The sequence below is a fragment of the Canis lupus genome, chromosome 38 (assembly GCF_011100685.1).
Source record: "Canis lupus familiaris isolate Mischka breed German Shepherd chromosome 38, alternate assembly UU_Cfam_GSD_1.0, whole genome shotgun sequence".
Lineage (NCBI taxonomy): Eukaryota > Metazoa > Chordata > Mammalia > Carnivora > Canidae > Canis > Canis lupus.
Window position 1 is genome coordinate 13,021,119 of NC_049259.1, and position 25,547 is coordinate 13,046,665.

Sequence of the window (25,547 nt, forward strand, 5' to 3'; positions counted from 1 at the left end):
TGGTGATTGTTACTGGTAATAACAAAAGGCAAACACTATCGATTACATAACCCTTCAGCAGGGGCACAGCACATTAATATTTCTGCAGGTAAAAGATGGAAATAATCACACTTAGTGGAATAAACAAAAGAACATAATTAGCTTGGTGTCAGTTCAGGTCAGATTTTGCTGCCAAATAAGTTTTGTGGCCAAATTTTATAAAATAAAAACCAACAGCAGTATCTTTTGGATTTCAGAATTGTGGATAAGAGATTTTGGATTTTGAACTAATAAATGGACATATCTGAATGAAACTTTACCATGGAAATAGGATTATTAAATTTTGCCCTAGCCTTTCTGCATGCTCACTCAATTATTACCATTTCATCTTCCTTCCTAGTTTGATTCCCCAACTCTTTAAGCATTGCTCTTTTTTCATTCATATTGTAGGGCCAGGAAGATAAATCCTTGAAAATCTGATGTAAAGGAGGATCCTATCCTGATAGATCTTCCAGTTTCTAGCCAATCCATTCTCTACCCAGGAGTGAGTGATCTTTCCAAAATGAAAATTTAGACTTGTCAACTTTTCTACTGAAATCTTTCAATGCCCTCCCATAATTCTACTCAACACAAATCAAACTTTTTAACACAGTGCACAAAAGCCATTTGTGACCTGGTTCCTGCCTCTCTTTCCAGCCTCACCTTCCTGCTCGGCCCCCTCCTTCCCAATACGCAAGCCCCCTATTTCAGTCTAGCCAAACAATTTGCCATGCTTTGAAAATAATGTCTTACCTCTGCTCCTTTGCCCACACTGTGCCTTTTGCTGTGACAGTATCTCCCTAATTAGGTCTGTTGGGTGACTATCTATCTACCCTGACCTCTTCACACCTCCCCTGAGTCCTCATTGCATCTTGGGCCTCTACTGGCCACACGGCCACATGGGCCACGTTATGGCACAAGGACATCCTGTAATTCTGTGTCTACTCATCTTCCCTGACTCTTCAAGCAGGGATTCCTCAGCACAGCAACTAGCAGAGGCACTTCACAAAGGGTGAGCTTAGTCAATTATCTGCTTCATGAATAAAAGTGCTTCCAAGAAGTTTGCACCCAAACTAGCAACGTTACAGGTAGGTGAAAAGCCACCGCCCCCCACTAACATTCAAGTTGGAGAAAAGTTCAGATGTCAATGATTTATAAGATAAATTTGGGTTTTCTTCTCCATTTGTGGTTCTCATGAAAGAACTCTCAACAGCTGAAGAAAATTTTCTGCTTTCGACCTTGCTTTATTAACCGAACTAGGAACATACAGCATTTAAACAGGTGTCACCAGCAGTAGACAAAGACTAGAATTTTGCCATGGAGATCTTGCTTTACAGTTGCTTTCAAGTTTCCGACAAAGACACAGAGGGGGGACTTAGGTCCATAGAATTTCCCACAAATGCATGACTTTCCCACTACCTCCAAAAGAGATTTCTTAGATGTTGATAACATTTGCTCACATGCTAATGCCTGAAAAATCCTGACAAATATCTTATAACTATCTCTGTGGTAAGGAGAAAAAATGCTGCAAGAAGAACAATGCTTAGCAAATACAAGGATACTGCTGAGAGGTTAGCCTGACAGGATCAAAACATTTGTCTGAGGTATTCAAATACTATGTAGTGAAACTACGAACTAGTACATTCCAAGTGAATCTGGGACAAATCATTAAAGAAGATGCTTTATGTATTAAGAAACATGGAGCCTGTCACATTTGTCTTTCTCTTTTCCTCAACTTCATTTTTCTTTCATTCTAGAAATGAGATTTTTTTTTTTCTTTCGTAGTGAGGGGACCATAACAAGCACTGGTGGGAGTCCCTATAACTTATTCATCCCCAGTGCCTGGTACGGTGGCTGTTCCATAGGAAGCTCTAGCTTTGTTTACTGAACAAAACCAGAAACTTCCACTCGGAGAACCTACTTGAAAAAATCTTTTTAAAAAAATAAAAAATAAAAACAATTTAAAAATAAAAAATCTTTTTCTTCATCTTAGCTGAAATAAGGAAGTATTTTGAATTTACTGATTTCAGTGGTTGCTTGGCAAAGGGCAAGGCCATACTGTGACTTACTCATGATGAGATACCTGGATAAAATACCAGAACTGAGGTATCTCTAATCCTACCCTCTTCATGCACCTTCAGCCATAGGCTCAGTCAAAGCCACAAAATAACTATGCGGCATCTCCGTTCCCTGCTCTGGCCTAAATCTCAAAGGTCCATGTACATCCCCACATTGTTTTTCCTCAAATCAGTAAAGAAGCATTAAAAAAAAAAAAAAAATCCCCTGGGGGAAAAGAGCATTTAAGCGTCTCATACTGAAATTTAGGAGATCTTTTCCTCTTTATCTTGGACCTGGGTGTTGACCATTAAGGAAGACTGGTAGCATAGTACCACATTTCAAACAGAAAAATGTTAAAATGCAGGAAAATATAACACATTTTCAAAGCTTCTGAAAAAGAGTTTGTATTCACTCACCCATTAAACTCAGTCTAATCTTCTACCTTACCTGGAATGTTATTGCTAAACTCTCAACATTATCTACTGTAACATTCCACAATGAGGAAACCCAGCCTTGAGCAGTAACTTCTGCGAGTTCACACATTCTAATATCCAAAGGGAAATATTGTCTTTCTCTTCTTTATACCAGAGTTTTGTCAGTGATGACAGCTCTACTTGAAATGGGAAAAGAACCAATACTTCCTACCTTCCATGTAAGATCCTTCAAAGACATAGGCAAGAATATACATTTTAGTGGGCCCCAGAATGCTTGTTTGGGGTGGCAATGTCAGGGAGAGCAAGAAGTGAAATGGCACAGAGGATCTCTTGCTCTTGTTTAAGCCTTATAAGGTACTGTTGAAAAATCTACCGATAAGCATCTTAAATCATGGTAAATTACACACTGCATGCTGGTGACTCGGTCATGGAAAATTATGAAGCTACGTGATGTCTCATTTGTTGTGCTGAAAACAAATGTAAATAAATTACTGGGATAATCTCATTTACATTTAGAAATTCATCCTGATGCATGACATGACTACTGATTTTTTTTTAAAGATACTTTGAGAAGAAATGCCACTCATTAAACCCACATCCTGAGGATCATAGTATGAGTTTGATTTGGGGCAAGCTTTTCAAAGCAAGAAAGAGCCACCTCTCCATAACAGTAGAAATGCCCACCCCTACGCCAACACCCTTTCCAAACCCTATACCACAGCCCGCGCCCTCCACCTACACACACACACACACACACACACACACACACACACACGGGAGGACAAGCAGCATTAAGCTCATGGTTGTTCCACGGCTTCTAATGCCCCATCTGCTGCCACTCAGAGAATACTCTTGACCCACTGTCAGTGGGACTAGCTGGCTGCCCGGTAGTGGGGATGGTTTGCAGCGGGCCATTCACACTCTCTCACCCCATTCCACCCATGACCTAAGGCAGCTGGCAGGGGTTAATGGGACAGAATGGAGTTAACTGGCTCCTGTAGGGATCAAACCCATGACCAATCTCATTAACACTCTGCTTTGACCAACTGAGCTGCAAAGCCATGGACTCATTGAATAGGAATTGGTCATCAAGTGGCACAGATGCCCTGCACTAAGATGCAGCTGACCTGAAAAGGCAGATATAAAATACAGGAGATTGATGGGATTTGAGCAAAATCCTTGAAGGGCTTCAGGTCTAGGGTGGCTGTTAGGCTTGCTGCCATACTTAATTTATCCCATCCACTTCTCCATGACTCCATTCAAATAACCCAGGGCAAAAGCAAGGACTTATGAAACAGGGACAGAGTTACAGCACATTGAATGTAATGAGAGCAAATCGGGCAAGCACTTACCAAAAAGTTTGGAGAACCATTATGTGTAGCCTATAAAGCCACGGCTACAACAGATTAGACTGTTATTCCTCCTTGCTATTATACTACAGTTAGCACAGTCCAGCACACTCTGTGTGATACTCCTCCTTCCACATCAGCTACACTAACACATCCTAATGCCCTGCCTTCTAAGTGAGGACCTGAAACCCCACCTGCTTTTCTCTGCGGCTGTGACTGGGGACTCACTTTCCAACCATTAAATTTCTTCCCATATTTTTTTTTCCGCCTTCTCATTCTAAATAGATATCTCCAAAAGTTGTTGAGTTTTGCTTTCCATCCCACAAGGGTGAAATACGACCATTTCCTAAATAGGGATATTATGGTGTGCTCGGCTTCGTCCACAGCAGAATATTTACATAAGCCCGAAGAGGTCTGAGAGTTTATTGGTTAAGGGAAAAATAAGCAGGCCATGAAATAATTATTTTTCATTGTGCCCTGCCAAAGCCATTCAGCCAAAGGCTAAATTGAGCTGCTATTGTGATTATTTGAACTGTGGAGCCAAAAAGTCTTTGCTGCAAAGCATCCCAGCTGTCCTAAATTTTGTTCTGATGGCTAGTTTTCATTCTGGCTCAGACCCTGCCAAAAAAATGGTCCCCAAAATAGGCGGGTGGAAGGGTTGCTTTATCCAGACCCACATCAATTACAGATTTAGGGCCATTCAGAGAACTTGATTATTAACAAATCACTTCCTGAAACTGTTATGACAGGGTCCCCATATGCAAGTGGCAGACCGCTCATATGCACACAGCGAGGCGGGGAAATTAAAATGAAGATTTCCCAAATTTACTGATGGTCATTTCTTTTAACGCTCATTGTACTTTATAGCAAATGAGTTCTTCCCCGTGGCCCTCATGGCTGGGAGGCTGCAGCAACAGCATTACGGGGCCAGCTAAATGGGGGCATTGACCCCATGCTTGCCTGGCACCTGGACAGGTATACCTAGTGACCCCAGGATTTCACAACCAAGGAAAATGGCCCTTTCAGGGCTTTAGGAAGCAATGTAAGCTCTATATGTTCAGTGTGACACCCTGAGCATCTGGAGCGGTACCTGCCCACTGCCCGCACTCAACATATAATGTGGAAGGACAGGAGGCAGGTGCTGACAGTCCAGTGGGACTCAGGTGTTCGGTCACACCTTCTAGATAAATAATTCTTTTGTGTGCCATGATCGCCACATTTCTAAAAACTAAGCCTGAGTGGAGGCACAGAAAATCTCCAAATCATCTATCTTTTATCAAATCGTTACATCCTTCTACTTAGAACAAGAGCCCTTCACAATGGGGAAAAGACACAAAGCAATACAGTTGCCCTTGAACAATGTGGGGGTTAGAGGCACCGACCCTCCCGCCTGACCCTGCACAGCCAGAGATCCACATGTAACCTTTGACTTGCCCCAAACTTTACCAATAGCTGCTGACCAGAAGCCTTACGGATAACATGAGCAGCTGATTAACACATAATTTCATATGTTATATTATACACTGTATTCTCAACAATAAAGTCAGAGAAAAGAAAATGTTATTAAGAAAATTATAAGGAAGAGGGGCACTTGGGTGGCTCAGCAGCCATTGGGCTCCTTGCAGGGAGCCTGCTTCTCCCTCTGCCTATGTCTCTGCCTCTCTCTCTCTCTGTGTCTCTCAAAAATAAATAAACAAAATCTTTTAAAAAAGAAAATTATAAGGCAGAAAAACTACATTATAAGCTCTATATGTATTTATTGCAAGAAATCCACATGTTAAGTGGATGCACACAGTTCAAACCCATGCTGTTCAAGGGTCAACCATGCTTTAATTTAATGCATCACTCTATCAAAATGTATACTAGCCTTGAACAAAACCCAGTATGCCTCTAAAAGATCTAAACTAGTCTTGCAGTTTACCTCTCAATGTGTTTTAAGAAATAAAATCAGCTGTATTGGTGTATCAATTCCAGCTACTCCTACTTTTGGCATGACAAGTTCAAGCTGTCCTCAGCCAGTTCTCCAATGTGGGGAAAGAGCCTGGAGACACTGCAATCACCAGTTAGTGTGAGGGTGAGTTTTTACTGTTTCCTGGAACTAGGAAAGCAAAATCTTCTTAGGAAGATTTTAAGGAAGGCAAGATCTTTACAAGCTAAATTTATATAACACCAATTACAATTTCCTTTTTTTAAAAAGATTTTATTTATTTACTTATGAGAGACAAAGAGAGAGAGAGGGGCAGAGATACAGGCAGAGTGAGAAGCAGGCTCCATACAGGGAGCCTGACGTGGGACTCGATCCCGGGTCTCCAGGATCACACCCTGGGCTGAAGGTGGCATCTAACCGCTGAGCCACTTGGGCTGCCTCTATTACAATTTCCAAAGTCATCTTCCACCCATATTTGAACAACTCTGGAAATCCCTTCCTTTGAGATGCTCTCCTGGAACAACTGCAGGAGTGGGAACTTCTTGCCATACTTCTGTTGCAATAGGATTTACTCCTCTGCCCACTCACCTTCCCACCCCGTGGGTCCCAGACTAAAAGTTGGGGGTGGGCAAGGGCAATGCCCCCTTGGCAACTGAGAACTTGTAACCGGTAAGGATCACCTGTGTACATACAACAGCTCTCCCTGAATACCCATCAGTTTCAGATTATTCTGAAAAGTCGCCACATGTGGCAAGGGATGAATGGACAGACCATCTTTTAAGTAAGATGGCAGCTGGAAGATACAGTTAGGACGTGGCAAGAAATCCAAGAGATATCATAAACCTAAAAGTTGCATTTGGAAAACAAAAGAGTTTTGCAATTATCAATGGAGACCTAACAGTATACAAACAGACACATAGATCAACGGAACAGAATAGAGAACCCAGAAGTGGACCCTGAACTTTATGGTCAACTAATATTCGATAAAGGAGGGAAGACTATCCATTGGAAGAAAGACAGTCTCTTCAATAGATGGTGCTGGGAAAATTGGACATCCACATGCAGAAGAATGAAACTAGACCACTCTCTTGCACCAGACACAAAGATAAACTCAAAATGGATGAAAGATCTAAATGTGAGACAAGATTCCATCAAAATCCTAGAGGAGAACACAGGCAACACCCTTTTTGAACTCGGCCATAGTAACTTCTTGCAAGATACATCCACGAAGGCAAAAGAAACAAAAGCAAAAGTGAACTATTGGGACTTCATCAAGATGAGAAGCTTTTGCACAGCAAAGGATACAGTCAACAAAACTCAAAGACAACCTACAGAATGGGAGAAGATATTTGCAAATGACATATCAGATAAAGGGCTAGTTTCCAAGATCTATAAAGAACTTATTCAACTCAACAGCAAAGAAACAAACAATCCAATCATGAAATGGGCAGTATATAGTTTCCAAAGAAATTTTAGAGCTGTATGGACTTCAGGCTAAGACAGGTGGGTTGTCTTTGTGATGGCTGTTTCCGATAATGCTACAAAGCTTAGACCCAGAGGGAGCACTCAGTCCACATCCATCCGCTCCAATTTCCACGAAAAAGGGATGAAGACACTAAGATCTGGAGATACGTGCATCCTCCAATCATTCACCATCAAATACAATCTTTTACTTGATTTTTAATCTCTATTTTTTTCTGCCCCATTTGTCTTTTTTTCCTATTTCTAACTCATCTCCTTCGATCTTTATCTTTTCACTGACTGTGCCTTACATCTTCCTTCCCAGGAGCTATAAGAATAATAATAATAACACCAAAATTTATACAGGACTTATTAAGCTAGGAACTCTTCTGAGTGCTTTACTATTCACCACCTCATTTATCCTTTACAGACACCTTACAGGGTAGGTACTGTTATTATCCCATTTTATTAGAGATAAGCAAACTGGGGCATAGAGAGATCAGGTAACTTGTTCAAGATTACTCTGCTAATTAGCAAGAGTTCTATTTTTTTAATTACTTTTTAAAGATTTTATTAATTTATTTCAATAAGAGAGAGTGTGTGGGGGGAGGGGCAGAGGAAGAGGGAGAGACTCAGGGAGACTCTGCACTGAGTGCGGAGCCCTACTCGGGCCTCAATCTCACAACCCTGAGATCGGACCTGAGATCAAGAGTCAGACACTCAACCAACTATGCCACCCGGGTGCTCCAGCAAGAGATCTACTGTAAAACAGACAGGCTGGTTCCAGAGAGTTTGCTTTTAACCATGATACATAGTGCCTCAACTACTACATGGTACTGTGTGCTACTATGGGCCAGCAGCCACTGTGCCGAGTACTTTAGAACACAATTTCTGCTATTCCTCACAACCACTATATGACGTATTCAGCAACATCCTTCCCATTTTACATAGGAGGAAGCTGAGGCAGAGTTCCAGTAACATGCCCAACCTCATACCTCCAGCAAAAATGGCACTCGATTTTAAACTAGGCCACCTGACCATGAACTCTGAGCTTCTAAATACTTCCCCACCTTCCTCAACACCCTGCCAAGGACCCTTAGGCTAGACAGCTTAGGGAACCAGGATAACAGATAAAGGCAAACAGCCCTACCTGGTTGGTCTTGAAGTCTACTGGTCTTTGAACCAGTCATCTGGTTCAAACAAGTCTTTAAAAATCTAGGAAATAGAGAAAAAGCATCCACAGAGTGCTTTAGTTTTGTGAAAACATGGCAAGAATTATTTAGTATGTGTTTCTGCAGAGTGATTTTGCCAGTTTTGGTCATTAAAAATAAAAGCTCAATAGGGTGATGTCTATTTCAAATAATTGTGGCCAAAAATAAATCTCTTTTTTAAAATCCTAAGTAATATCAGTGTAGGCCTTCTGGTTCTAAACTCTGGGGTAAATCAATACATACTGTGGGAAAAAGTATATGCACAAGAAAATGAACTCAACTCTTTGTGGTCAAGGACAGTGGAGAAAGCCAAACATGTCCACAGATAATTGAAAACTCCATTTTAACTGTTTTCAAATGCTAATGTTTTTCTGCCACCCACTAAGGCTGTTCATCAGCAAAAGAATGAGATCTACAAGCCTGACCTCTTATCTTTGTCCATGCTCTAGCAGAAAAGACCCAAGTCAGTCTATAGTTACTGTTACATGGAAACCAAGGATCAGGACACTTGATGGTAACAGAATAGAACTGATGTGTCCTGAAATATATTTGATAAATCTTAGTTATACTAATAAATCATCTTAAGAGGGAGGACGATATCAAAGTTTTAGGAGATCCTCATCCTGGAAAACAGCTAATATAAGGTTATATGGTTACAACAGTCGTGGTAGGTCATTTTCACCCTGGTTTTCTATTCATCCTTTTACATATTATTCCCATTAGGAATAGTACATGGCCTAAAACGAGACAAGAAAGAGCCAAAAAAGGAAAATCCTTGTAAAAACGATAAAAAGCTAAGCCCATGATCCCCAGCTGAGAACAACCTTTGCCCCACTATTCCCTACTGAGGTCTGCCGTTCATGATGACTTAACACCTTACCTTTCATTTACTGACCTCTCATCTGGCCTGCTGAGCCCCATGGAACTTTCAGCAACTCGTGATTTAATTCCTACCTGAGTTGGAGGCATGAGCAGAGCTCTGACCTGTGCCCTGTGAGACCACCAGCACTGTACGTGCTGACTAGATCCTCCTCCTGGATCCAGCTCACTGGCCCAACAGAGCCGAAGAACATCCTTCCCTTTCAGGCAAAGAAAGAGAAGAAAGGCTCTACTTCAATTAAATGCAGCAAAAAATCAGAACCAACTTGGTCATACTTCTTGAAAGGCCCTGCAAATGGCAAGAGTTTTAAAGACATTACCTGTCAATTAAAGAATACGTAAAACGTACACTCGCTCAAGACTATTCACTCCTTTTTTTTTTTTTTTTTTTTCTTTTTAAGATTTTATTTGTTCATGGGAGACACAGAGAGAGAGACAGACACAGGCAGAGGGAGAAGCAGGCTCCATGCAGGGAGACCCATGTGGGACTCGATCCTGGGTCCCCAGGATCACGCCCCGGTCTGAAGGCGGCGCTAAACCGCTGAGCCACCGGGGCTGCCCGACTATTCACTCCTTAACAAAGAGTTATGGATTCAGAGAAGCCCGGGGCCCCAGCAAAAGGATTATTATATCAGAACCTCTACCCTGAGTTTGGCTGATTTTTGTAATGTTTTACATGTGATAACACTTGTTCCTATCCGCTTGGGGGTGTCTGATTTGGAGGGCTATTAATATGTAGCCTTTCCTAGCGAATCTGCCTAAGGGATTAGTAACCCCCCAAAAGTTCAGTTGAATATTAACTGCATTAACTTTGCTGCCTGTGACATACTGCTCCACACCAACAGCCTACGGTGCCTTATGGATGACTTGTTTAACAAAAAACATTCCATGCAGAGCCCCACTGCTGGAAATTTGCGTTCCATGAAAAAGGGATGCTCTCCCTGCCAACCCTGGCTGAGGCCCAAAAGAAAGAGCCCGGCCTAGGGTACTAATGGTTTCACTCAACTGCCAGAGTTTCTCTGACCAGGCAATACCCCTTTTCTTTGCTAAGTATTACTGCAGGCCATCTCCCTCAAGATTGTTTGAAAAGATGTACTTTAGTAGGTAAGAATTTGAAATGCTCTATGGAAACATTAAAAAGATCTATTTCCCACTACAAAGACCACACGTTCATCCTGTTCCTAAAACAATACTGTCCTCCAAAAAAACTTCCTACCAACCATACCAGTTCCAGAAAAAAAATCACAGAGAATTATCCTGTTACTATCTCCAGCACCCGAAAAAGGATGAATAAAGCTTCAACTCCTATGATAAATAGAGAAAAATGGTCATCAATCTTCCAACCCAATGACAGACACTAGTGTAGAAAAGATCAGCTCACCAAAAGCCCCACTGAATTATACCCCTCTTTCCTTAGACTCTGTTTCTTTGTTACGTGCGTTCTTCAACCCTTATACGCTGTTCTCACAGAGGGGATTCAGTGTAATTGGAAATCAAGTTAAATCTTAGGGCCTGGGACCTTTATTTTTTTTCATAATACTGTACACTTAATTGCTCCTGCCAGTTAGCAATGCAATTATGTTGTCTAGAAAGGGAGACAAACAATAGATTTTAGTATTTAAACAGGAACTGAAACTGCAAGCAGAGAGCCGCAAACCACACCATTAAATGAGAATTCAAGCAATATGTGAAAAGAAAAAGTTTCACTCCTCGCCCACCATGCAAAAAGAAGCTACCCAGGGATCAGAAAGGGCTCAGAAAACGGGAGGCAAATCTTGGGCTCCTAATTCAGGATGAGATTATGGGAAAACCCCAGGCATAAAACTATGATGGAATAAAGCAGATAAATAAGAATACAGTACAACACTTGCCCTCTTAAGGGTTAAAGAAATGAAAAATGCCTTCTCCATCAAGAGTGTCATGTGCATAATTATTGTGTCAATTTAGGCTTTCTCTAATCTTCATGCCTATCAAGCTTTTCAAAACTAATGCCTTATTATCAGAATCGGGGAAAAAGAATCGCAACAATCAGGGGTGACTGGCTGGCCCTGCTGGTGGAGCATGTGACTCTGGATCTCACGGTTATGAGTTCAAGCCCCACATTGGACGTAGAGATTACTTAAAAAGAACATAAAATCTTAAAAAAAAAAAAAAAAAGCAATCAACTGATATTTCTCCCCACTTTCTAGAAATTGTAATGGGAATCACAAAAATTCAAATGATAAGCAGATTTGGCTTTGCATTTCTCACTGGATCCCATTCCTAGAATTTCAATACAACCCCCTTCACCTGTCCCCTTCAGCCAGCATGTATCTTTACTTAATATAATTTATAAAGGGAACCAAACATTATAGAATCGCTTTTTATCCAGTCTTTTATCACTGTAACCACTCCAGGAAGAGCTCTGGAAAGACTTGAAACATCCATGAAGGAAACAACCAGAAGAGAAGTTGCCAACAGTCTCTTCGGCTGGGAAGCTATGCAGAAAATAGACTAAGAGAACCCACATCGGAGGCAGAAATTTTACTCATAGTTGCAGAAAACTGTGGCTGGTAGACACAGCCCAACACTCTTTTCGAGGACAGACTTATCAAGATTTGATGCCAAGTTCAGAAGAGGCCTGCGCTTTGCCTGTTTAGCTGAATTTGCAAAACTATAGAACCCCTCGTGAAAATAATTCCTCCCAGGAGAAGGGGGAGAGAAACTTCTGAGTTTAATTTTATGTTGTTAGGAACAGCAAATTTAGGAGTCAGCCACCATTATTTCTCCCCAAATGCACGAGTAGTTTTTCTGACAAAACAAAAATAGGAAGGAATATTTTTTTCAATTTCTGGAAATAAGCACAAAATAGAAAAAAAAAAAAAAGAAAAAAGAAACCCACACGTCGTTAATGGGTTTGTGCACAGGCCATATACCTAATTACATGTCTATAAGGGCACCAGTTCTTGAGTAGAACTTGTTGAAGACTCTGACTAGACTCAATCCTTCCTTCTGCTTGAATTCAAAGAGCCTATTCAGATATTTCTCCAGGCCTTGCCTTAAAAAAAAAAAAAAAAAAAAAAAAGTGAAGTACTGGTACCCCATGCTCCTGCTTTCTGAAAGGCAAAGTTTACACCAAAAGCCACATTAACTATCCCTATACGATAACACTGGGGGCCCCAGAACAATATCTGCCCTCCGTTTTGTCTTTAATTCAAAAGTAATTGCACATCACTAGAACTTAGAGTTTAAAACGAGTCCTCTGAAAAATTAAAAGAAGAAGAAGAAGAAGAAGAAGAAGAAGAAGAAGAAGAAGAAGAAGAAGAAGAAGAAGAAAAAGAAGAAGAAAAAAAAAGGAGAAGAAATTAATTCTAACCCTTACCTTTGGCACCTTGTAAGACTTTTGGCCATGACTTACCTGTATAAATAGAAAGAACTAATTTACTACAGAAATGCCCATGGGCGAACATGTACTGGCTAATGAAGTGTTCAGCTTTTGCATGATTAACCAGCTGGTGGGGGTAGTGTAAAAAGCAGAGGGCATAAAATAATAAGAAAAATTGATTAGCAGCCCTCTTTTAAAGTAGTCCATGAAAAATTCCCTTTTTTATATTCAGTAGCTTAGAAACTGACTGCAAGGGATGATAAACTTGAATGAGTCACCAGGAAACTGAGCAGGTCCCATGGCAGCTGTTTGTGTCTTCAAAACTCGCTACAGGGGGAGGGTCAGGTAAGAGAAGAAAAGACAGCAAACTGCTTCCAAACTGACCGACTTACACAACAGGTCCTGCCAGTTGCCATAAAGTTAATTTTCTAATATATTGCAAAACATGTTATATAAAGTTGAAAACTCTGACTGGGCTTTCTGTCCATTCAATTTTCTCTCTGGAGCACTCTGCTCGACCACACTTGGCTTTAACTACCGCCAGACCAATTCATTAAGAAAAAAGGGTATAGTCTTGAGCCAGAATATTTATACACTTGACTCAGAAACAATCTATTCTAAGGGACATTTTCCCAAGCTAAATGCACTACAGGGCTTTCCTATTCATAAAATTCTTCAGCTGGTCTGTAACTCCCTTAAGTGGAGAAAAAAGGAGTCAGGTCCAAAAAAGAAAAATGCACACTGACCAAAAAGAAAGAAAATACCCAACGAAAGGCATGGGTCTGGGCTACTTATAAAGCAATGAAACTTCCCTTTCTTCCTTTTACTCTGATGACACTACTAATAGTTACTCAGCTTACTGTGTCCGTTAGCACCAGGGGCAAGCATTTCCCAGGCAAAGAAAAGAGCCCAACCAATGCTCAGCATCCGTGCCATCACAGCCAACACCAGCCCCCAGATCCCACCCTTTATCTAGGAGGCTGCCTGGGTTAAAGACACAAAAAGATGCTCCAGAGGCAGTACCCTATTAAGATGCATGTACACACACACACACACACACACAAGCATGCTCTTGAGCACGCACAGTGCACACCTGCGCCCACATATTCTTATCTACCTGTCTGTTCAGATGACCGAAACACAGGTCTTCCCTTCCTTCCCCTTCCTCTATGGCCACAGACACCACCCTTTTCTTCCCAGCCAGACCTCTCACATGGTTGCCACAGATCATAAATGGTACCTAACAGTGAGCTCTGCATAAACACATCACCATGACCAGAAAAATCAACCATCTTCTCGATGACCCTCAGGTGCAGGACCATTAATGGCAATTTCACCAAGAATTGAGAGACCTCCCACCTCAGTGCGGTGGGAAGGACACTGGCAGGTCCAGAAACCTGAGTTCTAGTGTCAGGTCTGCTGCTAACCTAGCTGAGCGACGACCTTGGGCAAACAACTTAGCCTTTCTGATCCTCAGCTTCCTCATTTACAAGTGACACAAGTGTGTAACCATATGATCTCTCAGCCACCTTCCAGTTTAAGATCTTGTTTTGCTTTGTGTCATCTCTGTGCTCATTGAAGTGTTAAAGGACTACAGGAGAAGGGTTGAACATTTGTCCCATTAGACATTAGGAGGAAGTTCCATGCTGTCCAATATGGCAGCCACTGGCCATACACGTGCAGCTCTTACACACCTGAAGCGTGGCTAGGCTGGATTTCAAAGATTCGGGATCAAAAAATGCAAAATATCTCACGAATAATTGTTATATTGCTTACATGTTGAAATGGTCATATTTAGGACAGATTGCATTAAATCAAATGCATGATTAAAACTAAATTCACCTCAACTCTTTACTTTTTTTAACATTGCTACTAGACAATTTAAAATTAAAAAGTGTGGCTCACATTATCTTTCTGTTGGACAGCAATGCCCTACAGGGGAGTTTGGCTCAGAGGCCAAATCTGGTCCACAGCCTATTTTTATATACCCTGAAAGCTAAAAAGGGTTTTTACATTTTCAAAGAGTTGTTTTGAAAAAATGAGAGAGATTGTGTTATAGAGACTATGTGTGGCCAGCAAAGGCTAAAATATTTACTAACTTGCCCTTTACAGAGAAAGTCTGCAGACCTTTCCTCACTCCTGTCCTCGTAGGGTTTCGGTGCTACCGTACTGCTCCAGTTTTGAATGCAGTGCCAGAAAAATTATGCTCGGAGACAAGTCCCCCACCAATCTTCATTATTTCCAACATTGTCTGAAATGTGGTGGAGAGAATATGAGGAAAACTCTAGAAGATGGAAAGGAGAGGCCAGACTCACTGCTACTTTCCGCCGTCTAACCATACTAGCGGCAAAGATTTACATGAATTCATGTAACTAACACGCAGATTTCAATTTCCTTCTTAAGAGAAGATAGCTGAGCATGAAGAAACTTAGCTTATAAGGAAAAATATGACAACTTTAACCTAATAATGTAGTTTTTTGGTGTTTTTTTTTTTTTTTTTTCTTCCCGGGCCAAATTCAGTGTGACTAACCATCCCTATATGCCCAGGACTGAGAGGTGTCCTGAATTCAAAGCACTTCCCCGGGCTTAAGCGCAAAAATCAAGATGGTCCTGGGCAAACCAGGATGAGTCAGTCACTTTAAATTTTACCAATGACTATTTGCTACTATGTTACAAAAAGAATGCAATGCCTACCACATTTTTTTTCTAATAAATGGACCTTCTTTAACAAAGCTGCACCTTGAATTTTTGTGTCTGCTATTTTTATTGTCTTTTTAATCATCAAAAATTAAGTTTTTAGTAAGTTCTCCATTGACCGTTCAGTTCTTTCATTCTATGATCTTGAATCAAATCTCTTATCCTCACTGGACTTCATTTTTTCCCTTTGTAAAATATCTTGAGTAGATGGTGAATTTTTTTTTTCTAGTGATTTCTGTTGGAGGATAAAACAGCCGACTTTAAGAAGATCCCTTAGGGAAATGACGATACCTCATTTAGGATTCGCGTTCAATTCAGGACCACTGGACAACCGCCGTCAACAGGATGGCATTTTTTAAGTGTTTTAAACTATTCAACACTATGATCGTTTGAGCTGGAGATCAATTAGAACCCAAGAAGGTTCGATTTCCAAAGAAAAGGGTATATAAATGATACTTCAAATCCAGAAAAGTTCTATACCCCATCTACATGAACACAAATGGTGATATTATTATTGTTTATTTGGGGGCTGATTGTTTTCAAAATCATGGATGAAATGATAGTACATATTGCTTTCCCCAACAACTGGAACTTTAGAATGGAAGCCCATTCTCCCAGATGGCCTGGAAATGTTCTCTTTGTTTAGGAGAAGACGGTGTCATTCGTTGCATATTAAACACACACTCTCTCGGTTTCATTGGGGATGCTCTATTGTGCAATAATTGGTCCCCATTGTTACATGCACAATTTGGCTGCTCAGATGTAAAAGTAAAACCTCTTAAATAGCTATCTCCACTGATAGCCTTCAGCATAGACGTCCCCTGTGGCCACGTGCCTGCAGCAACCCATGACTAAGGCTTAGTAGGGCAGGGAGGGGCAGATGAAAAGGGGGTGCACCTATAATCTTTTATTTGTATTAGAAAAAGCACCCCCTGAAACCAAATTAGCGATGGCTGAGTGCTGCATCAAGTCCCCAGCAGGGACTTTCTGCCCAGGGTGTCACTTAATAAAGGAGGTGAAGTGAGTGGCCCAGGTGCCCAGGACTTCTGTCCAGGAGGACGGTGAAAGAAAAGCGTTCCTGCCATGGTCTAGCCCTTCTCCTCACAGGAGGGCCCATCTTCCTCTCTGCACCGACTCCCTACACCCAGCACCCATGCTCCATCCACCACCCTTTCCAAACCCACAAGACCTGGGTGGCCACTCATCCACTGAGCTACAGGTGTCCCCACAGCCCTGGCCACTGAGCGACACTGGAACCAGGATGGCCTCTGAATACTGAAGACATTCCTGTTTCTCCCAAAGTCCTGCAATCCTCCCTTTTCAACTCTGAAATCGTTTCATGTCAAAGTCTGACTTTGAAAAATTTTTTTTTTTTTATTGTTTCGACACACATCTTTTGGAAATTTCTTTGTTCCCCTTGGTCTGTCTCAAACCCTGCCACTCCTGACTCTGAAGTCCAGATCGGCCTGAGGGGACTTTTCTCCCCAATTCGGCTTTGGTCCTGTGAACCACTGGGGGACCTGGGCCTCTGTAGTAAGCTTCCCACGGCCACAGGGCAATTAAACACATTGTCCTGCCGTCCAGGGTGCTGACATCGGAACCACCGCAACCATCCCTCGCTGCTGCCCCTGAGACCAAAGCCAACGTGCTCCCACAAAACCTTCCAATGCAGATGGACAAAGATGGGAGCAAGCCCAGGCCTGGAAGCAAAGGTGAGTCACCCTCTCCTCGTCTTGTGTGGCCCTCGAGGGCTCCACGAGCACAGAGAGGAGCCAGGCCGCAGGGCGTGCTGCACAACAGCAGGGACACTGTGGCTTTGTGGCTCCTTCATAATGTGGAGGAGCTATTGGCAAGCAATCCAGAATGGAACATCCCACCATAACTTACAGGGTCAAGAGCTAAGACTTCCTGTGGTATGTGGAAAAAATGGGAAGTAACATCTTTTACCTATGGATTACTTTGGTTTTTTTAATTTTTTAATTTCAATTCAATTTAGTTAACATATACTGTAGTAGTAGTTTCAAGGGTAGAATTTAGTGACTCATCAGTTGCATATAACACCCAGTGCTCATCACATCACGTGCCCTCCTTAATGCCCGTCACCTAGCTACCCCACCCCCACCCCGCTCCCCTCCGGCGACCCTCAGTTCATTTCCTCAAGTTAAGCATCTCTTGTGGTTTGCCTCCTTCTCTGTTTCCATTTTATTTTTCCTTCGCTTCCCTTATATTAAATTACTTTAACACACTCTAAGGATTTTAAAAGATTTTCTAATTCAATGTGAGATCTCCTTGCTAATGGGAAGACATCAATCACAGAACAGGCCAGTCCTGAGTTCAAATCCCTGCTGTGTGGCTTTGGCCGGCTCACCGAACGTGCGTTGGTGTCCATTTCATCACTGTTGAAGTGGGCCTAGTCATATCTACCTCGTTCGCCTGGACAATTACATGGATGATGTATAAAAAGTGTTTATACATCACTGCCTCTGAAATGAAGGTAATGTTATATGGCAATTATATCTCAATTTTTTTAAAAGGTATATTGCAAAATGCTGATGCACTTTTAAAATAATGAAAGGCCACTGTTGTTACTACCGGTGCTGGTAGGTGTCTAAGAAAGTGGAAGTTGGGGAATGGGGCCAGGGTTACTCAGGGTACCAATCTAGAAGCAGGCCCGGATTCTCAGCAAATGATCTTTGGACCGTTTCCTCCACAAGGCCAGCCCCTTCAAATATCTCTGGTCACAGAACTGAGTTATATATAGAAGAAAACTCACGAGGCCCTGCAATATTTAACAGAATGTTTAGGTTTAACACAAAAGTCAAAAACTTGACTCAAGTTAAAGCTCTGGTGACTGTGTGAAAAAAATCTGAGCTGGAGGCAGAGCTCTTCCAAAGAAATACTAAAGACAGACTTCTCAGAATTTAAAGATGATCTAAAACGCTCCTGGTAGCCCAAGTCACACTGGTGCCTATGGCCAAAGTCCACACCCCGTTCCTAACACGGTGTTTCTATCCTACAGGAGGAGAAACCAGTCAACCAGTCAACAGCAGGGTATTTCTTCTTCCATGCTGACGCCTGTCCTGTTCCTTCTCGGCTCTCTCCAAGTTAGCCAGTCTGTGGGCGAAGCAGCATCCTTTCTTTGAATCCCAGCTGGAAAATACAGACCACTGAGAAGACTCCCTCCTCCAAGGTCAAAGAAATCACTTCCAGGCTGCTTGCCTTGAGGCCGCAGGCTACGTTTGTTCTGTAAAAACTGGGTAAGGTATTGACAAATGCCTCCAGGCACCTGCCTCTGCTTCCAGACGACAAATCTCTTTCTCTCCCTTTTACGTCTAGTCTCCTGAGATTCATCTCGAACACCCAGATGGGATAGATCTTTAAGTCTCCCCACTGCCCCCCATACTTTTGTTAAGAGTATTTTCAGGACTCCAAAAGTTGGGGGGGGGTTGTCTGATTTAACTAAATCTAGTACAAGTTCCCTTTCAAAGCAGTTACACACACACAAGTGTCACCAGATAAAGTTCACAAACTTTCCATACGTTCTCACGAGGTACCTTGGTACGTTCTGTTCCTGCACCATGAATGCAAGCTCCTATAATCTTAAGACTCTCTCTCTCTCTCTCTCTTTTTTTTTTAACGTTTTAGATCTGTCTCAGTACCTCCATTTGAACAGGAATATTCTCTAACCAGTGATCACCATGATCCCACCAACTCTGTCTAAATCTTTGTAGGCTGGGCTCTATGGGTACTTGTGGAGATACTGCAGATAAACTACACACATGCACACACACACACACACACACAGGAGGGGGGGGATGGATAGCAAGAACCACCAGTTTAATTTTAATATGGAGTGACATCTCCCACAACACACATATTTGGCTCCACATTCTTGGCCTTCTATTTCATAAGTTCCATGACACTATTTTCCTTTAAAATTTCAGTCTCGTGGTCTCAAAATGAGTTATATAAAGTAGCAGTTGAATAGGTTTTTGGACTGGTCATGGAAGAAAAAAGTCCCTGAACTGGTGACTCCAAATTTTGTCTCCTCAGCAGCTTGGCTGAGAAAGTTCTAAAATCACTGCCCTGTCTACTGTCTATGGTCTGATGAAGACGAAAACTGAGAGGACACCATGTTGTCCTGACACTTCCTTTTCCTTCCGCTTCGTGTTCACCTGCCCTCCAACTGGAATTTTCTCATTTTTTTTCAAATTATTCATCTAATTACTGTGGGATTTAATAAATAGAGCTGTTGCTTTAGTTAAACTTTTATGGCAGTGAGTTAGCAATCAAAAACCTTTTTTGGATGCTTGGCTGGCTCAGTTAAGCACCTGCCTTTGGCTCAGGTCATGATCCCGAGGTCCTGGGATCGAGCCCTGCGTCTGGCTCCCTGCTCAGTGGAGAGCCTACTTCTCCCTCTCCCTCTGCCTGCTGCTCCCCTTGCTCATGCTCGCTTGCTCTCTCTCTCTCTATATATATCAAATAAATAAATAAAATCTTTAAAAAAAACCTTTTTTTTTTTGGTCAACTGATGAGAGTATTAGTTTTGAAATATTTCAGGATTTTTCTATCAATGATTAAGTTTTTTCCCCTCCTGTAAAATATCTTCACAAGGCTAGTACACCTTTTACCTTAAAAAGAATGAGGAGATGGTTTGTTTTGATTATGAGAAAACTATGAATTAGGGAGCTCAGGTATTGTGTCCAAGGGAACACACCACGAGCATGTGTTTGCCTTGAGATTCAAACCAACCTAATTTGACTTCAGACTCTACTCCCATATCTGTGCTAGGTACACAGTGGTACCCAAAAGATGCTGTTGGCCCTACTCCATTCAACCCAAAGGGAGGCTCAGAAATTTGCCGGGCTTAAAGGAAAGACATACCGGATCAAATACCTCCACACAGAGCATGCTAAGCTTTATTTCTAGCTTCTGGCAATACATCCCACTGCCCTAGAGTATATTCAAATCCTCTCTTCTACATTGGGCACCCTCCACAGCTAGGATAGAGTCCTCTATCCATTTGAGCCCTCCCCCTCAATTTTGACTTAAAACTCTGTGGAGAGTAGGTGCTCAGTAAAAGCATGAAAAATGTTCTTTTTTTTATTAAAAAAAAAAAAAAAATGAAATCACAAGGACCCAGGGAATCTCTAGCTAAGAGGCCCTATAGTCAGAAATACTGAAAAAAGATCATAGCTGACACCACAGTTGGTGAAAGTAACAGCCTGCAAGCTGTGCCAACAGTCCTTTTTCCTCATTGAATCCCTCCATCATTCTTCTGATACAAGACAGCAAATGCATTAAATCCTTTAAACATTCACTGCAAGTTGGTATAAAGGTAGTGCATTTCTAAGAGTTGAAAGAATGTCTATATACATAATCACACACATACACACACATCCATCGGTATGTAACATGGTACACAGTTCGGAAAGAACTGGGCTCGGCAGAGACTTAAAATAGTCATTTAATCTAATTGATCTCGGGTGTAACAGCAAAGAAGCTAGCTATGTCCAGATTAGATCCGAGAAGCAGATTTTCCATCTTTCACTTCTCTGGGAAAAATCAGTTTCCACAACAAGCCCTGCATCTAGAATGTTTGTTTATTGTTTCTACTTTGTCTCCTCCCTGGAACATTAAGTGGTCTTGGATATTGGAGAGTAAACAGGCATCTGACTGTCACCCTACCAGCTGGCAGACTCAAGTGTCACAGCTCAGGCCCACACCTGCTTGGTTTCCTACAGAATCTTCACTTTAATTAGAATTAGATATTGGTCTGTGAGTCTGTGTTCTAATTTTACTTTTTATTTTAAATCTTGCTTTGGCATGCAATATCTTTTTTACATTCTTTGAAAGGAATAACTATGCTTGTCCCAAGAAATCATCAAGATTCTATTCAAAGCAACGCACCCACTGGGTTCTCCGCTGACATTTTATGATCTGGAATCAGGGAGAACCAGGGCCGTGTTCTATCATTCGACCACGCGGCTGTCATCTTTTTGATGATTGCTGATAGCATTCCATTTCCGTCTGCAAGAAACCATCACTTCACTAGGTGGGCTCATTCTAACCACAGATATGTATTTCGGCTTTGATAAAATGTAGAATTATTTATATTATGGATAGCTCTCCCTATTTGTTTTTCTTGAATCACTCAGCTATACAGTATGCTGAATGACATATAAATATAGAAATTATGGAAATAGAGAAAGCATTTTATCCAATGCAGATCCTGGGTTGCTAAAATTAGTTGCTAAAATTTCTCTCCAGGGTATCATTTAAAATCTAACCTTGTCCCAAATAACTGACCACCAATTTCTTTGATTCCCAAGAAAGCAGAGAGCTCTGCAATGTGACGCAGGCCAAAGGATTTGCTAGATGGGCTGGAGGTATCCACTTGGGAGGGAAGTAAAGAAAACACACACACACACATGCACACACACATACACACATACAAGCAAATACATGTTCCCATGCACATACATACACACACATGGGCACACTGCCTGGCTGTGGCATCCATGAGGAATGATAGAACACGTAAACAGAGGGCTCCATCACCCCCTCCACCCCCATATTCTGTGCCAGCACAGCCCATTCTAAAATGATAAACATGCACTATTGATGCAGGTGTTTGTAAACAAGTAAGTTTGGAGAGGTTTCTAATTATAAGCTGTCACAGCTAAAATTAGAAACCCGATCTGTTCACTTAAAAAAAAATCTCTCCAAATGGGTTTATTTAAATGAGAGCAGCCAGGAAGTTTTGATTTGGCAAGGAGTGATGAGCTCTGGTGACACAGCCAGGGAACTGCTGTTTGTCAACTCTTCCCTGTACTGTGAGGTAGGCTTCCGAAGTTCCTAGTGAAGAAAGCCACGACTTTCCTCCATTGTCATGGTATGCCCCCATCTTTTCCAGAATGGCGCATCAATCACTCAGCTGTCTGATATCTCCCCCTGCATCCTCAAAAATACCCTCTCACAAATTCTTATTGCTCCTTTTGCTCCCAGCTCCAGTTCAAATGTAATGCTGAACATTAAGCATTTCTTGGCATTCACAAGCAAACAAGCATAAACAAACATTCCATAATAACCTATGCATGAGATGCTCAAGCCCCAACATCCATTAGAAAACTCAGCAAAGTAGACACTTTATGCATCTCAGAGACTAATCACTGCACTTTCCACTCCTAGACACAGCAAAGTGAACACCCTCACTGGCTGCAGCTAAATTGGGCCGCAAAGACGCTTTCCATAAATGGAAAGAAGGAAGCTGGGTTCGGTTGCAGAGAGGAAGGCTCTCTCTCCCATTTACACAAACATAAAATCACCAGACTCCACCTGAAAAGTCTGTGTCATTTTCAAAACCTATCAATAATAAATGAATATTACATAACTTATCTCTAGTTAACCAAAATTCTTGGCCATACTTCCTGAAATGAAACACATCACTGCTGACCCTCTGCAGTCTTATAAGAACCAATAAAGAATCTCGTGACAACAGTGTTCCTCAATACTTTTCTTAAAGAGCCATTATCTTAGACCAGAGTTTTAAATTTAGCTATTTTTGTCCTTATTTTCATTACTCTCATATTGAGCCACCTTCTCAGGATAAGAGGCAAAGAATTACGTTTATTTGCACCCACATCCTGGCTCTTAAAAACACATACAGACTGTAGTTTAAGTCATAGTTCTAAAGACAAAGTAATAATGTTGTCTCTATAGATTGTGCCCATATGGAAACAAGACAAAAACTAAGAACTCAAAATGGAGAGCTGAAGATCAATCGTCTGGGGTGGCAGAAAATAGGGAACAAGTCTCTCCTGGATAGTCACCCACGTGCATATTAGCAACAGCTACAATCTCATCCCTTTATTTATACCATTACCCAGAGTTTTGAACAACCACCACCACCACCACCACCACGACAAAAAACAGGGGCCAGGTTTAAATTTTACCTTTCTCTCTCCAGTTTCTAGAAAAGATAACAGTAACATTTGAATAGCGAAAGACAAGAAAAAAGAGGTAAAAAAAAAAAAACAACTATAGATCCTTTGACTATTGTGACCCTGGATAATCTGTCTTTAAGACAAGACTTAGTCAATTCTCTTAATAAAGCCATAATCACCTCTCAGCAGAATGAGGTAGCAAACCTTGAAATGCAGAAGCTCAAGACATTTCTGCCCCCTTCGCAGGATGTCCAGTAGATCCTTCTGAAATCATTCTGTCTGCTGACCACCTTCCCCTTTGGCCGCATGGGAATCCCCACCCAGACTGGCCTCTGTGATTTGCCTCTTGAACACCACCCTAGGCTCTCTGGCTTACCTCAACCATGGGGCCCCTCCCACCACTGGCAGGCATTCAATTCTATTCATTAACTACAGGACCATCTTAGAAAGATCCATGGAATGACTCAATCCCATCCCACTACAAGTTCATTCTGTACAAAATCATGTTGCTCCTTTCTGGATATCTTTAATCCACCTCTCTCATTGGGTCCTAATATGATCCACATACTAACTCTTCCAAACCGAACCCATACATCTCAAATCTGGCTGTGCTGACCTCCAGCTTTTATTACACACGAGACATAAGGTGCAAAAGAGCTCCAGATAAAGACATACACAATCATTGACTCTAACTGACGCATAAAATCCCAGGCCATTTTCATATTTTCTGATTGGCACTTTTAAAAAAACAAAGCAAAAAAGAACCCCAGCTCCGTGGGAAAATGGGCTTCCTGCTGAAAGCCTCAGTGAAAACAGCCACCAGAATAATTCACTGGCGCTGGGTTATTAAAATCCCTGACAGGTATTACTTAAGATGTTGGAAAATTATTCAGGCACATGTGTACACATATATCTACCTTCTGTGTTTGTGTGCACGCACACACACACACACACTCACATTTTTAGTAAGTACTCATTAAGCTATCTGAGATATTAAAACTAATCACGGCAGTTTTCCTTTAATGTTATCCTCAGCATAAAGAGAAATGAGCCCATTGTCATTTATTTCAAAATCATTCTTTATAAAAAATAGCTAATCTCCAGAAGCACACCTGGTTTATTGAAGTGAATACAAAGATGCAGCATATAGCCTTAATGTGCTCAGCTGGGAAAATATATTTTTTAAATGAGCATTTGTTAGGGCTTTATTTGCAAATGCAAAACTATCCAAGGCACTCTGTGCATGTAGGGATTTTTCATTTCAAAAACCACATTAATATAGGAGGATTCACATCAAACACGAAGAGCAACAAAGATTAACCCCTGCAGGTCTGGACAAACAAAAACCACCATATTACCAGGTTATAGGAAATTGAACACCCACGAGACGACTGACACAACCCTGAAGTGCCTCTGGTAGACACTGTTAACACAACAGTGTTCCCGCAAAACCTCCTGACCCGTCTCTTCAGAGTGCAGGTTTCTACAAAGTTGACTCAGGTATTAAAAGTGGCAGAAAAAAGGAGAAGTGCTAGGTTAAATATTAGAAAGAAAAGATCAGCCATTAACTATACTTGGGAACTTCCAAGGGAAAATCATGACAAGTCTAGAGCTTCCCCTGATCTTCTGAGATGGCCGGTCTCCATGAGGAGGCACGAGGTTGCCCCAGTTGCCAAGGATGGGATGTTGGAAGGCTTTCATGGCAAGGCCGTGTGGGAAGGAGTGTGTGGCTTCTGGCCATGTTAGTCGGGTGTTTCCTAGATACCATGGCAGGTGTCATTTTTTTTTTCCATTTGATCAGGGAATGTAATACATCTTCAAAACAATTTTCACCCAACTGGTCAGAGATGTTAAAACCCAATCCCGAAAGAATCCCTTTGCTACTTTCCCTCAGAGGTACGTTCTCCGAGACTGCCTTGATTCTTTTTTTTTTTTTTAAGATTTTATTTCTTTATTCATAGGGAGAGAGGCAGAGACATGGCATAGGGAGACATAGGCAGAGGGAAAAGCAGTCTCCCTGTGGGGAGCCCGATGTGGGACTTGATCCCAGGACCCTGGGATCATGCCCTGAGCCAAAGGCAGACACTCAGCCCCTGAGCCTCGCAGGCATCCCACCTTGATTCTTTTGAAATATATAATTTTCACACAAAAGTCTCTGGTCTGCTTGAGTCTTAATCTTTTCTGTATTTAAAAATAAAATTAA

The 25,547-nt window shown here is 41.6% G+C and overlaps 1 protein-coding gene across 26 annotated transcripts in view; it reads right to left on the minus strand.

Moving 5' to 3' along the window:
• The window catches only part of ESRRG (estrogen related receptor gamma), a 615,477-nt gene that overhangs the window by 504,023 nt on the left and 85,907 nt on the right, over nucleotides 1-25,547 (minus strand). For 8 of the 26 annotated variants that reach the window (XM_038586150.1, XM_038586147.1, XM_038586141.1 and 5 more), the window contains exon 1: nucleotides 23,524-23,684. The exons of 15 other annotated variants lie outside the window; for them this stretch is intronic. The gene's annotated coding sequence lies outside the window, so the exon portion shown is untranslated. Of the gene's footprint in view, nucleotides 1-23,523; nucleotides 23,685-25,547 lie in introns of those variants that run through there. 3 more of the 26 variants (XM_038586134.1, XM_038586146.1, XM_038586133.1) reach the window with 3 other exon arrangements.